Genomic DNA, 11,681 nt, shown 5'->3' with positions numbered 1-11,681 from the left:
CTGTCTTTTCATGTGCTCTTCTCAGGAGCATGAGAGGGGGAGTAAGCTGATGGGGTGATCATCTAGGTGACTGGTGACTAGAGGACCTTACGGGAAAAGTACAGCAGAAATAACTGTTCCATGTAAATACCCTTCTGCAGGTTGAGTCTGTCATTGTCATTCTGATTAGATCGGGGGATTATAGGGATGGTGTATTTTTCTCTGAGTCAGTAGAGCACTTTGGAGAGTTTGAGTGTGAAATATTGAGTGTGGGTGGGGACAGTTACATCTGTGTCCTCTCCCCACCAAAAGCAACCACAGTGGAAGATCAGGGTCTTCACTCAAAGGTCTTCAGAGATGATTAGGCAGGACTTCCCCAGCCACATACAGAGAAGCTTTGGGTAAAAGCAAGGGTGTCACACTGTGGTGACTCTGAGGCTCTCACCAATGCTCTCTACTGTCCCAGGCATTTCCTCCAGAGAGAGGCCCTGCTCAGACAGTGAGCAGCTTGGGCAGTGTTTTTACTGCCCTCAGAGGGGCTCAGCTATTTTCTGAGTAAAATGGAGAAAGGTTTGATGACTAAGTGAAACAAAGATGGGTTGTGCTGGAACAGTGATGAGCCCTATGGTGGCACTTTCTAACCAAGGAGTTAAGAGGGGGGAGCTGCCCAACTGGCATGGTGTCAACCTATGGACTAGGTCACGGTTTGAATCCTGGTAAGGGCACAGGCCCAGGTTGTGGGGGTCGATCCCCAGTATGGGATGTGTAGGAGGCAAATGATTAATGATTCTCTCTCATCATTGATGTTTCTATCTCTCCCTCTCCCTCTCTCTCTGAAATAAATAAAAATATGTTTTTAAAAAAAGGGAGGGGGAAGCTGATAGCCCATGGAGGGGTAAGAGCAGGAGAGCACACAGATCCAGAGCTTTGAGATGGCTTATTAACCTAATATTAGATGCCAGAGAAAGGAGGAGAACTCTACTTTGCCAACTTCTTTCTTCCATTATTAATTCACTTTTGCATCCTTACTTGCATTGTAATGTCAATACTAAGTAATTCCAATGAGAAAATACATGTGATAATACTTGTGCACTTTAAACCCAAAATAATAATAATAAGATGAATAGCATTTATTGATAATTATTGTACATAGACACTGATCTAAGCACTTTACATACATTCATCTCATTTAATCCTCATAACAATTTTGTGACATACTAGTTAAGTTTTATTATTCCCATATTACTGATGAGAAAATCAAGGCTTAGGCAAATCAAGTTTAAGGAGCTAATTTCATATAGTTTAGTAAATAGTAGAGTCAGGATTTGAACTCTGCTAGCTCCAGAGTCCAAACTATTAACCATTTTGCTATACTCCCTTGCCAAATAAATACCTATTAATTTTCAAACTTGTCACATAAGAGTAAATATAGGTAAAACATAGACACCAGCAGAAATCAGATTTGATTAACAACAACAACCCAGTAGGTAATGGGTGAGACCAAATCAATGCAAAGTCATTGTAAGGAAGCAAAATGGTCCCCAGACCAAAATTAGAATCCTGGCCCCCCAAGTCCCTTTCTTCCGGGCAGAGTCCTAGGATGGCCTGTCCCATCCCAGGTCTATGTGAAATGAGTGGAAACTGTAGTGTCCCTCTCTTAATTTGCCTGCCTTACTGCAGGGCTCCCAGTGATACACTTGGGCTGTGGGGCTTAACACTGACGAGTTGAGTTCAGTCCTGTCTTCAGCCATGCTGCCCTGCTTGCTGAGGCTGCTTGCCCTGAAAGTAATGGGGAACACTACGCAGGCAGAGTTGTAATTACTAGTCTCCCAAATAAGTTAATTCTGCTCTTGGGCTTTCATAATCTCCCTGTAGTTAAATTTTTATTAGGTCCAGTTCTTTAGTTTCTTAAAGAACTTGCGTGGCCTTCCCAGTAGCCTGAGTTAGTGAACATTTGAGTTGCACCAAGTGTCCGCCTAAAAAGAATCCCTATTCGTTAATGTTCAACTACTGTCTGGGGCTGAGCTGTAATATCTGATGCCTTTCCAATCCTGAGTAGAATCTGTCTATTTGGGCCATTCCCTAGAGGTAAGGGGCAGAGTGTCTGCCCCAGACCTTTCGCTGCTTCTAACAAGTCCTGCCCCAACTCCTCAAGGCGGGGAGTTAAGACTTCATCCCCAAGGATTTCATACCATGCACTTGTCTCAAGCATGCACCTGGATAGCAAATGCAGCCAAGAGAAGGGCTGAAAGAGCAGGCTCTAAGGAAGAGGAGTCCAAAGAAGTCACTCCCCCTGCACTTGAGCGTTTTGAATCTGACTGTGAATCTTTTTCCTGGCATAGGAGCCTGTTAGAGCAGCGGAAGCCAACCTTTCCATCGCGGACCACCCATTGGTGACCACTGCGTTAAAGAGCTCAGCCCAGCCAGTGCTGCAATTTTCTGCACAGAATAGGATGTGTAACATACAATCGTTTCATTCCCAAGATGGGTGCACTAACTAATTGTCCATCCTATCCTCCTCCTCCACTCCCATATCTACCCAGGATATTTTGGAATTTCCTTGATAAATTTCTCAAGACTTTTGGTTAGTTTTAGCATGGCCTAACAATCTTGGAATGTAGCTTTGAATTTGACCTTGATTTACTTTCTGGCTGTTAATTCAGTATTCTTATCCAAGTTGGTTGTTTGCACTGGCCAAATTAACCATCAGTTGCTAAAACTTGTCATGCTGTTTAGAAGTAATAGATTGAAAGTATGTCCTAAAAGCAAGCAAGCAAAATTAGAAGGAAAAAAATGTCATTCTGAGTTATCAGCCTTGATCGTCTACATTAATAAAAACTGGTAAACTTTGACTTAGTTTAGTGCTCAGAGACTCCATCATAAACTGTATTTCCCAGAACTTCAAGTGGTGAGAAGTTGATTGTTACTGCAGCTGTCTTCAGGATAATCTTTTAGTTTAAAGTGAACATTTTGATGTGTGCCAGGTGGGCTGTTTGTTGAGTGGTCACTGTGTAGTCATTCAGATCTGGCTTTGCTCGTGGATTCATTAAGTATTTTACTAACAGCTTGCTTAGTCATATAAAGAGTCCTTTGGGCAAACTCAAGAGGTAGTATAATTCGAGGAAAAGGGCCTGGTCTTTGAAGCAACACAAAGCTCTGTCCAATTTCTGGTGTTTTAATCCATTAGCCACATGATCTTATACCTTGCAACTTCGAGTGTCAATTTCTTTTTTTTTCTTTTTATTTAAAGTTTTTTTAAAAATATATATTTTATTGATTTTTTACAGAGAGAAAGGGAGAAGGATAGAGAGTTAGAAACATCGATGAGAGAGAAACATTAATCAGCCGCTTCCTGCACACTCCCTACCAGGAATGTGCGCGCAACCAAGGTACATGCCCTTAACAGGAATCGAACCTGGGACCCTTCACTCTGCAGGCCGACACTCTATCAACTGAGCCAAAATGGTTAGGGCTAATCAGTAAAATTATTGAGAAAGGTTTAGAAATTTTATATATCTGAATTCCACCAGATTTACTTAATTAGATGGGGCAGAAGCATTTGTAGATTTTGAAACTACAAAGGTGGTTTTACTTCTGGGACTGATAATCACCGATGTGTTAAGCAAAAGCAAAATAAGGATTACTGGAGTGTAAAACTGTACAACTTTCATTTTGTTTCCCTAGCTCAAAGTACCCTATAAGCATTCAGGATGAGTTATTTTGAATATATTAAATAAATTAGTAAGCAGATAGAGCTGGAAAATATGTGATGTGGCAGAGTAAGTTTTAATGAAAGATTCATTCTGGGAAGGCAAGAGATGGTGGGTAGCATTTAATAAGTTATGAGTTCAAAAAGGGAAGCCTAAAATGAATAAGGCCTCAGGGGCACTAAAAGAAAGAAAAGGGTATGAAAGGCCAGTTTGGCCTAGTCTACATTCCTTTGACAAAAAGTTGTCCCACAGTTGGAATGGGATGACATTTGAATAACCTTCTAGTCAGGACTAGGAGACAGGCATTGTATCAGGTGCCCTTAATGGGAAAGAAAATAGATGCTAATAAGAAGGAGTTTAAAAATCTAGCTAAGACGCAGTTGAAAAACATTCACAGAACAAAAGGGCAATTAAGCTTAATGTTGCCATTGTGAATACTTACTTTGTTCTAGGCTTTACATTAAGCACTTTATAAACATGCCTTAATTAACTATTACTATTGCTCTTGATGAAGAGTTGCAAGCTTGGAGAGGATAATTAACTGGTTCAAGGTCATATAGCTGAATGAGTGTTGGAAACTAGATTTAGACCCAGGTTGGGCTGTTTTCAGAACCTGTGTTTTTTTTGCACTACACCACTAGTCTCCGTCTTCAAACCCACTATGTATACAAAAGGCTAAATGTCTATCTGACCAGTAGCTATTACATGCACTGACCACCAGGGGGAAGATGCTCAATGCAGGAATTGCCATGATGCATACTGGCTATTTAAAAATAAATAGCACCACTGGTGCCAACAAACTAACACTTGGCTTCCCCAAGTGGGGCTCAGGCCCTGCCACCGCTCCAGAGCGACATCCCACCAAATTGCAGCCACTGCTGCCAAGACCCCATGATACAAAATTTGGCCCACAGCCCAGCCCAGCCCAGAAATGGTTGCTGTGGGTGCCGCATATGACGTCACATAGCAACACCGGGCTTCCTCTCCCTAGTGACTAGCCTCCTTGAAGTTTCTTCAACCCAGGAATCCGACTTGCTTTATAGCCAGGTGCAAACATTTTACAGTTTAACCAAATATTTGTGAAGCATTTTCCCATGCCTCATCACTTGATCCTCACAGAGTAGGTAAATAGGAGACTCAGTAGAATCATATTTTCTTTTCATTAGCAAGATGTGAGTAGTGATATTAAAATATTTCTTCTAATTAATTTCCTTTCAATGTGCACACATATGTGCACTGGGACTCTAGTCTTCTATAATAGCCTCTGGCCTAAGTGATTACCTAAAATCACATGCCAAAATCTTCCATGTCTTAAAGGCTTAATTAAAATAATTCCTTGGCTCTCCATTGCCTTGCAGAGTGTGTTAGAAAATGGAGCATCTGGCAGAACAAAGTAGCGAGGTAACTGAGTGGGAAGGGTTGATATTGGTGTCAAAAGCAGTGAGTTAACTTAGAATTTACTGGAAGGAAGGAAAGAATAGAGGAAAAAGAACAGAGCAACATTAATCTAGACCTGGAATGTTTGAGTACAAAAATCAGACTCACCTCTATATCTACTAAAGCCATTGGTCTGAACTTCTCATGATACACACACACACTCACATACACACATGCAGATAACCTGTGAGATTTTGCTAAATAACTAATTTTTAAACAAAGACAATGGTAACATTTGAAAGATATATTTAACTAGGGTGAGCTGTAAAAACAGTACTATAAGTAGTGTAATACTTCTAACATCAAAATTATGTAATTTTTTTCCCCTCACACGAACCAATTCTCTGGTTCTCTGGACAAAAACTGATTGTCCTCCAATTCAATTCCATACTAATGGTAATAACATGGAGTTAGCATCAGACTCTACAGGTCTAAGGACTCAGTCCCACAAGATCCCCTCACTTAAGATGTCAGTCACAAATATTAGATCACCTGTACTTTAAAAAAAACACACACCAAAACGATGATTAGGTGCCACGAAGTAGGTGGCAATGCCTTAGCTGTGTGCATGAGCCTCGTCCATCCTTGTCAGGTGGACTGCTAACTGTCTCTCTTTTCATAAACATTAGGTCACCTGTACTTTGATCCAACCAGTTATAAATCAGGCATTGCCATAACCCTCTCCTTAGGTTCAATAATTTGCTAGAACAGCTCACAGAACTCACTTATATTTACTGGTATATTATAAAGGATACAACTGAACAGCCAGATGAAGAGGTACACGCAGTGCAAGGTCTGAGAGGGTCCAGAGTACAGAGCCTCTGTCCCCACGGAGTTAGAGTGTAGTATCCTCCCAGCACCTCCCTGTGTTCAGCCTCTTGGAAGCGATTTATCCAAACCCATCATTTAGGGGTGTTTATGGAGGTTTCATTGCAGAGGTCTAATTAATTAAATAATTGGCCATTGGTGATGGAACTGAATCTTTAGCCTCCCTCCCCTGCCTGGAGGTTGGGAAGAGGGGGCCTGAAACTGAACGTTCCAAATTTCTAATCAAGGCCTGATGTTTCTAGTCACCACTCTCCCATCCTGAAGCTATTTATGGGATCGCCAGTCATCTTATTAGTATACAAAAAATACTCCTCACTCTGAGGGTTTTAGGAACTGAGTGCCAGGAACCAGGGACAAAGACCAAATACTTACTTATTTTTATTTTTATTTTATTATATCATAGGCCTCATCTTTCAAGAAAATTAATGCTGCTTTGTGTTCTCTGGTGATGTGAAGTATGAGGAAACCATCCTGAAATCTGAGACAGGAAGTTCATATAAATAACTGAAGTCCTAATACGGGTTTAAATGCCTGTTGACTCAACTTACGATGCACATCCAATTAGGATGTTCATACACACACCCACATATTTGATATCTGTACTGTGGAAAACTGGTAATCCAGGAGGCTCTGCAGCTCTCAGCATTTTGTATTTCTTCCCTTGCTTTTTATATTACATGGACTTGTCTCATGATGGCACCATTGTGACATGTGTACAGGCTGGACACACTGATATTTACTTACAGAGCCTCTCTCCTTATGGATAGCCCCAAAGCGCACATTTCTCCCCAGTGTAAGGATGGCAGGCAGACAGTGAAGCTTCTGCCCAGAAGACTGTAGCTTTTGCTTATTGCCATCATGACTTTTAGCCACCCAACTTCAGCTATGATTGGGGACTCACACACATACACACAAGGTTTGTGGGCAGCATTGCATTGTCTGAACTCGTGTTTTACAATAGTCTCAGCCACTGTTTCTGGGTTACTGTTGTTATGGAGACTTATACCCTATGACTGGTAAACTGGTAGTGTTATATTGTTCTTATATTTTAGTTTTTCTTTTGGAGGTTTATTTTCTGTTGTTTTCTTTCTTTTTAAAATATATTTTTATTGCTTTTAGAAAGGAAAGGAGATGGATAGAGAGCTAGGAAGATCCATTGGCTGTCTCCTGCATGCTCCCTTCTGGCTACCGAGCCCCCAACCCAGGAGTGTGCCCTGACTGGGAATTGAACTGTGACCTCCTGGTTCAATCATTGAGCTATGCCAGTCTGGCCTGTTTTCTGTCTTAATGCATATGATTTAAATTTGCATGCCTGAGATATTGTTGAGAAAAGAGATTAGTGTTACATTTGAATAGCTGGGTAAATAATATGATTTCAGTTGACATTTATTAAAAATAATTAAAAGTGAGATCTTATGGGTTTGTACAAAATTAATTTTCCTGGGGCATTCTACTCACGTATACATATGAACAGACCAAACAAAAGCATTCTTGTATTTAACATTTAGCAGAAAATTCATATAATTCACTAAATATTTATTGAGGACTCTGGGCCAGATACATGTGGGAGAGGGCTCACAGGGCAGGATGAGATGCTGTGTGCCTAGAGTTCAGAAGAGAGTGAGAGTCCTATCATTCTTCTGCTTAAAATCCTTGGAGGCCTCAGGTCCAAAATGGTTCAGAATATTCTTCTCCCACCCAAAACCTGGCTGAAGAAGTCCAGAAAGGGGGAAGGAGACTTTCAGAAATCAGACCTCTGGTCCTCTGTTTTGACCTCTTTTCTCTTGTCTTTCAGTTTATGTTTCATATTCATTATTCCTGATATTTCCTCTTAACTTTTAATAAATCCTGGGTTTCCCTCTGGGCTGTCACTTTAAAATAATCTTAAATCTATTCCCTGCACTTTATGGGGAAATTTTACTCTATTCATAACCAGACCCAACTTCTAGAACTATAATTCTGGAATGGCATCCTAGATCCCACCAGGAAAGGAGTTCAGATGTGCGCCATTGCTTTGAAGTTAAAATGCCTTTAGCTTACACAAGCCCCTTTTAGAACTGACACCTGCTCATCTTTCTAGCTTCACCTGTCATTCTTCAGTTTGTATGTCACGTTTCAGTCCTATTTAATCTCTTGAGAGGTTCCTAGAGCTTATAGTTTCCCCCCATTTCAGTGTCTTTGCACATGGCATGTTTCCTTCTTATAAAGAGCCTCTGTTTCACCCCAGCTCCCTACCTATCTCTTCTTAACCTCAAAGCGATCTCAGGGTCCTATCTCCCAAGAAGTCCCAGTCTGATTTACCGTAGATACTTCTCCTCTGTGCCATAGCATTTATCACATTGTAGCAATTGCTTTATTGAGCTGTCTCCCACCTGCTCTCAGATTTTGAGAGGCCACCTTGCCTTATTAGACTTTCTACCCAGGTCTAGCTCATCATAGGCACTCATAGGTAATTATTGAATAAATTAGTGAATGAATAAATCAGTCCACTTACTGCCTTATATCTATTCAATGCCATTTGGGAGGTAGGTGTAGTATGAATAATAAACAAACGATAATACTACAGTCTAAGAGAAGTGGAAGGTAGAGAGGTCATCAATAGAAAAATACTGTATATTCCCTTTTTCTTTAGGAATGAATGAGAGTTTAATAAGTGTCATTTGCTGAATCAAGATATATCCAATTGTTACCAAAACAATAGTAAATTAAGACAAAAATAGGATTCATCAGTGAGTTAACAATTATTGAGTATGATATGCAAATCATAGTTTAATCTATAGGATGTGAAGGAGCATATGCAAAAATAACCTTGAGACAGAGCAGACTGTGATAATCATATTAGAGATTCAAACAACATTCTGTGGGATTCTGATGGGAAAAATTAATTCTGATCAGTCAACAATTTATGGGATGTGCACAAGCTGTGAAAATCAGGACAACCAACTAATTAATGTCTAACAGAATAAACAGTGGATTGAGTAATAGCTATTGCTTGTCAGCTGGTTACTTTGCTCTGAGATGGCTGTCAACTCTGAGTGATAAGGAAGTGAGAAAGTAGAAGAAGGAAGTGTGACAGGACCTAGCGGGAAGAAATTTGTTATTGAGAAAGAAAGAAGCGGAACTACAGGGAGGACAAAGAGGGCAAAAAATTGTTTTGATTGCAGGTATAGCATTTTTTTTTTTTTTGAGTCTTTAGTTCCAAGAATAGGGAAAGAAAGGATGAAAGAGAGCAAACCATGAAACTAAAGGAAGACTTGGTATCAAAATAAGGAGAAATCTAAAAAAGAAGCAGAAATAACATGTTCACATAGGAATTATGCTGTTTCCACTGGTTATAAAATGCTGATACTAGGAACATGTTAGTGATGATACAGATAAAAGGGTGGAGAAGGCATGTTGCAGATAGAAGGAGTCCAAGGAAAAAATTTTGTTATGTGATTGTTGCTAGAACTGTTCACAAATATTCCCACTCTCGATTAACGCACACGGGAGAACTGCACCTCCACTTCTTCCAGATATTGACTTGCTGTGTGACTTTCTTTGCCCAATAAAATGTGTGTGGAAGTGAGAGACATATAGAATGAATGAAAAGTACTTTTCAGCCACTGAGATTTTGTGTGTAAGTATAAACTAACCTATTTTAAGAATACAATTATTCAGAGATGAAAAGATAGCTAACGAGAGAGAGAGAGAGAGAGAGAGAGAGAGAGAGAGAGAGAGAGAGAGAGAGAGAGAGATTTGTGAGACAGGCCAAAGGAATACTATTATTGTTATTCCTTTTCCTTCCAATTACTTACCTGTATTTTTAAAAGAATATATATATTTTATTGATTTTTTACAGAGAGGAAGAGAGAGGGATAGAGAGTTAGAAACATCGATGAAAGAGAATCATCGATCAGCTGCCTCTTGCACACCCCCTACTGGGGATGTGCCTGCAACCAAGGTACATGCCCAGAATCGAACCTGGACCTTTCAGTCCACAGGCCGATGCTCTATCCACTGAGCCAAACCGGTTTCGGCTATTTACCTGTATTTCTTTTGTAATATTCTCCTTCAAACACAGTATCCACTTTTATGGTTTTGACTACTGCCTTGGTGAGAATAATTAAAAACTCTGTATGTCTGGTTCTGACAATCATGTTATCATTTCTAACCATCTACAAAGACTTGCTTATGTTAGAAGACTTCCAGTAAAACTATTCAGGCATGCCCATGTTTAAAAATGAAACTATGAAACTCCCCAACAGATCAATTGTTCCCCAAAGAAATACCCTTCACCCTTGGTGGTGAAATTTGATTGCTTCCTCTTCATTCCCCTCTTTATTCAATCTCTTCTTCAAAATGCCTCTCAGACTTTCCACTTCCTCTTCACTCATACCTCAGCTTCCTTGCCTAAAATTATCTAACTCACACCTGGACTACTGTCACAATCTCATCTCCCTCATATTCTTCTCCCAGTCCATCCTGCCCACTATTCCCAGACCACTCTTCCTTCCTCAAGGATCCTCTACTACCCCTCAATCTTGCATCCAGCACCCTCCATAACCTGCCCAGCCAGCTCCCTCTGGTTTCCTGCTGCTATGCTCAGGCAGGTGTGTTTTCTGTGCTGTACATCACTCTGCTCATCCCTCCTGCCCTACTTGGCTGATGATTTTACCTTGAAGCTGGCAAGTGTTCTCCATCTTTTCTGTTAATCCTCACCGGTGGACATTTGAGAAAGAAACATCGATATGAGAGAGATACACAACAATTGGTTGCCTCCCACATATGCCCTGACTGGGAATTAAACCTGTGACCCTTCTGTCACAAGACCAATGCTCTAACCACTGAGCAAAACTGCCCAGGGAGTGTTCTCAATCTTGTCAATCTTCAGTCAAAAATCCCATCCATCCTTAAGACTCATCTTAGATTCTATCATATTTTGTTTTGTTTCTGGAAGACTTACCCAACAAACGCCACCCAAATGGATCCCTCCACTCCCCCGCCCCCCATAGCACTTAGTCACAGAGTTCTAAGTGCTCTTAGAAATCACGTAGAATGATCCTCCAACTTTATAGTTGAGGCTCAGAGACATGGCCAGTCCTTCAACCTGTTAGTAACTGCCAAAACTGAATCCCAGGTGTCCTGACTTAGTTTTCTTTCCACTACATTTTACTGCCTTTTCTTTACTCAACTCTTGTATTTTAAAGTTTAATTCCATCCATCCTTGCATTTTGTTTAATTTTTATAAATGTGAATCCCTGATTAGGTTAAAAGCAGCTTAGGAACAACGAGTACAGTCCAAATTAGGTGACAACCCCTTATTTTTAGGATTCTGAGGCAGAGGTTCAGAGTAAAGTTAAAATGCAGAGCCAAGCCATGAGACATTGCAATAAGTTTGGGAACAACTAGGAATCAGCCAGAGACACAAATAGAGCACTAGAGAATAAGTAAGGTAGTAATATAAGGTCAGGAGCTTAGAAGACCAGAGTCAGAAAAATTAGAGAGATTCCAAAGTACTAACTCTCTGACTAAAATACAGATGATCAGAGAGAATTGGATCAAGTGGCAGGTCCCTTACTTAATGCCTAGAATAGGGGGAATAAGGAGAAGAGAAAGAAAGACTCACCAGAAATCCCACAAATCTCCTGTGTTTGCTTGGAGAAAGTGACCCTAAAAGAGGACACTAGCCCTAGCCCATCTGGCTCAGTGGATAGAGTGTTGGCCTGCAGAACTGAAGGGTCCTGG

At 40.5% G+C, this 11,681-nt stretch overlaps 1 pseudogene; it reads right to left on the bottom strand.

Moving 5' to 3' along the window:
* Window positions 1-5,641: 5,641 nt before the first annotated feature.
* LOC118713857 lies at window positions 5,642-5,752 on the bottom strand (annotated as a pseudogene).
* Window positions 5,753-11,681: the final 5,929 nt, after the last annotated feature.

The sequence above is a fragment of the Pipistrellus kuhlii genome, unplaced genomic scaffold (genome assembly GCF_014108245.1).
Source record: "Pipistrellus kuhlii isolate mPipKuh1 unplaced genomic scaffold, mPipKuh1.p scaffold_m20_p_9, whole genome shotgun sequence".
Taxonomy (NCBI): domain Eukaryota; kingdom Metazoa; phylum Chordata; class Mammalia; order Chiroptera; family Vespertilionidae; genus Pipistrellus; species Pipistrellus kuhlii.
This window is presented reverse-complemented; position numbering and strand designations above follow the sequence as displayed.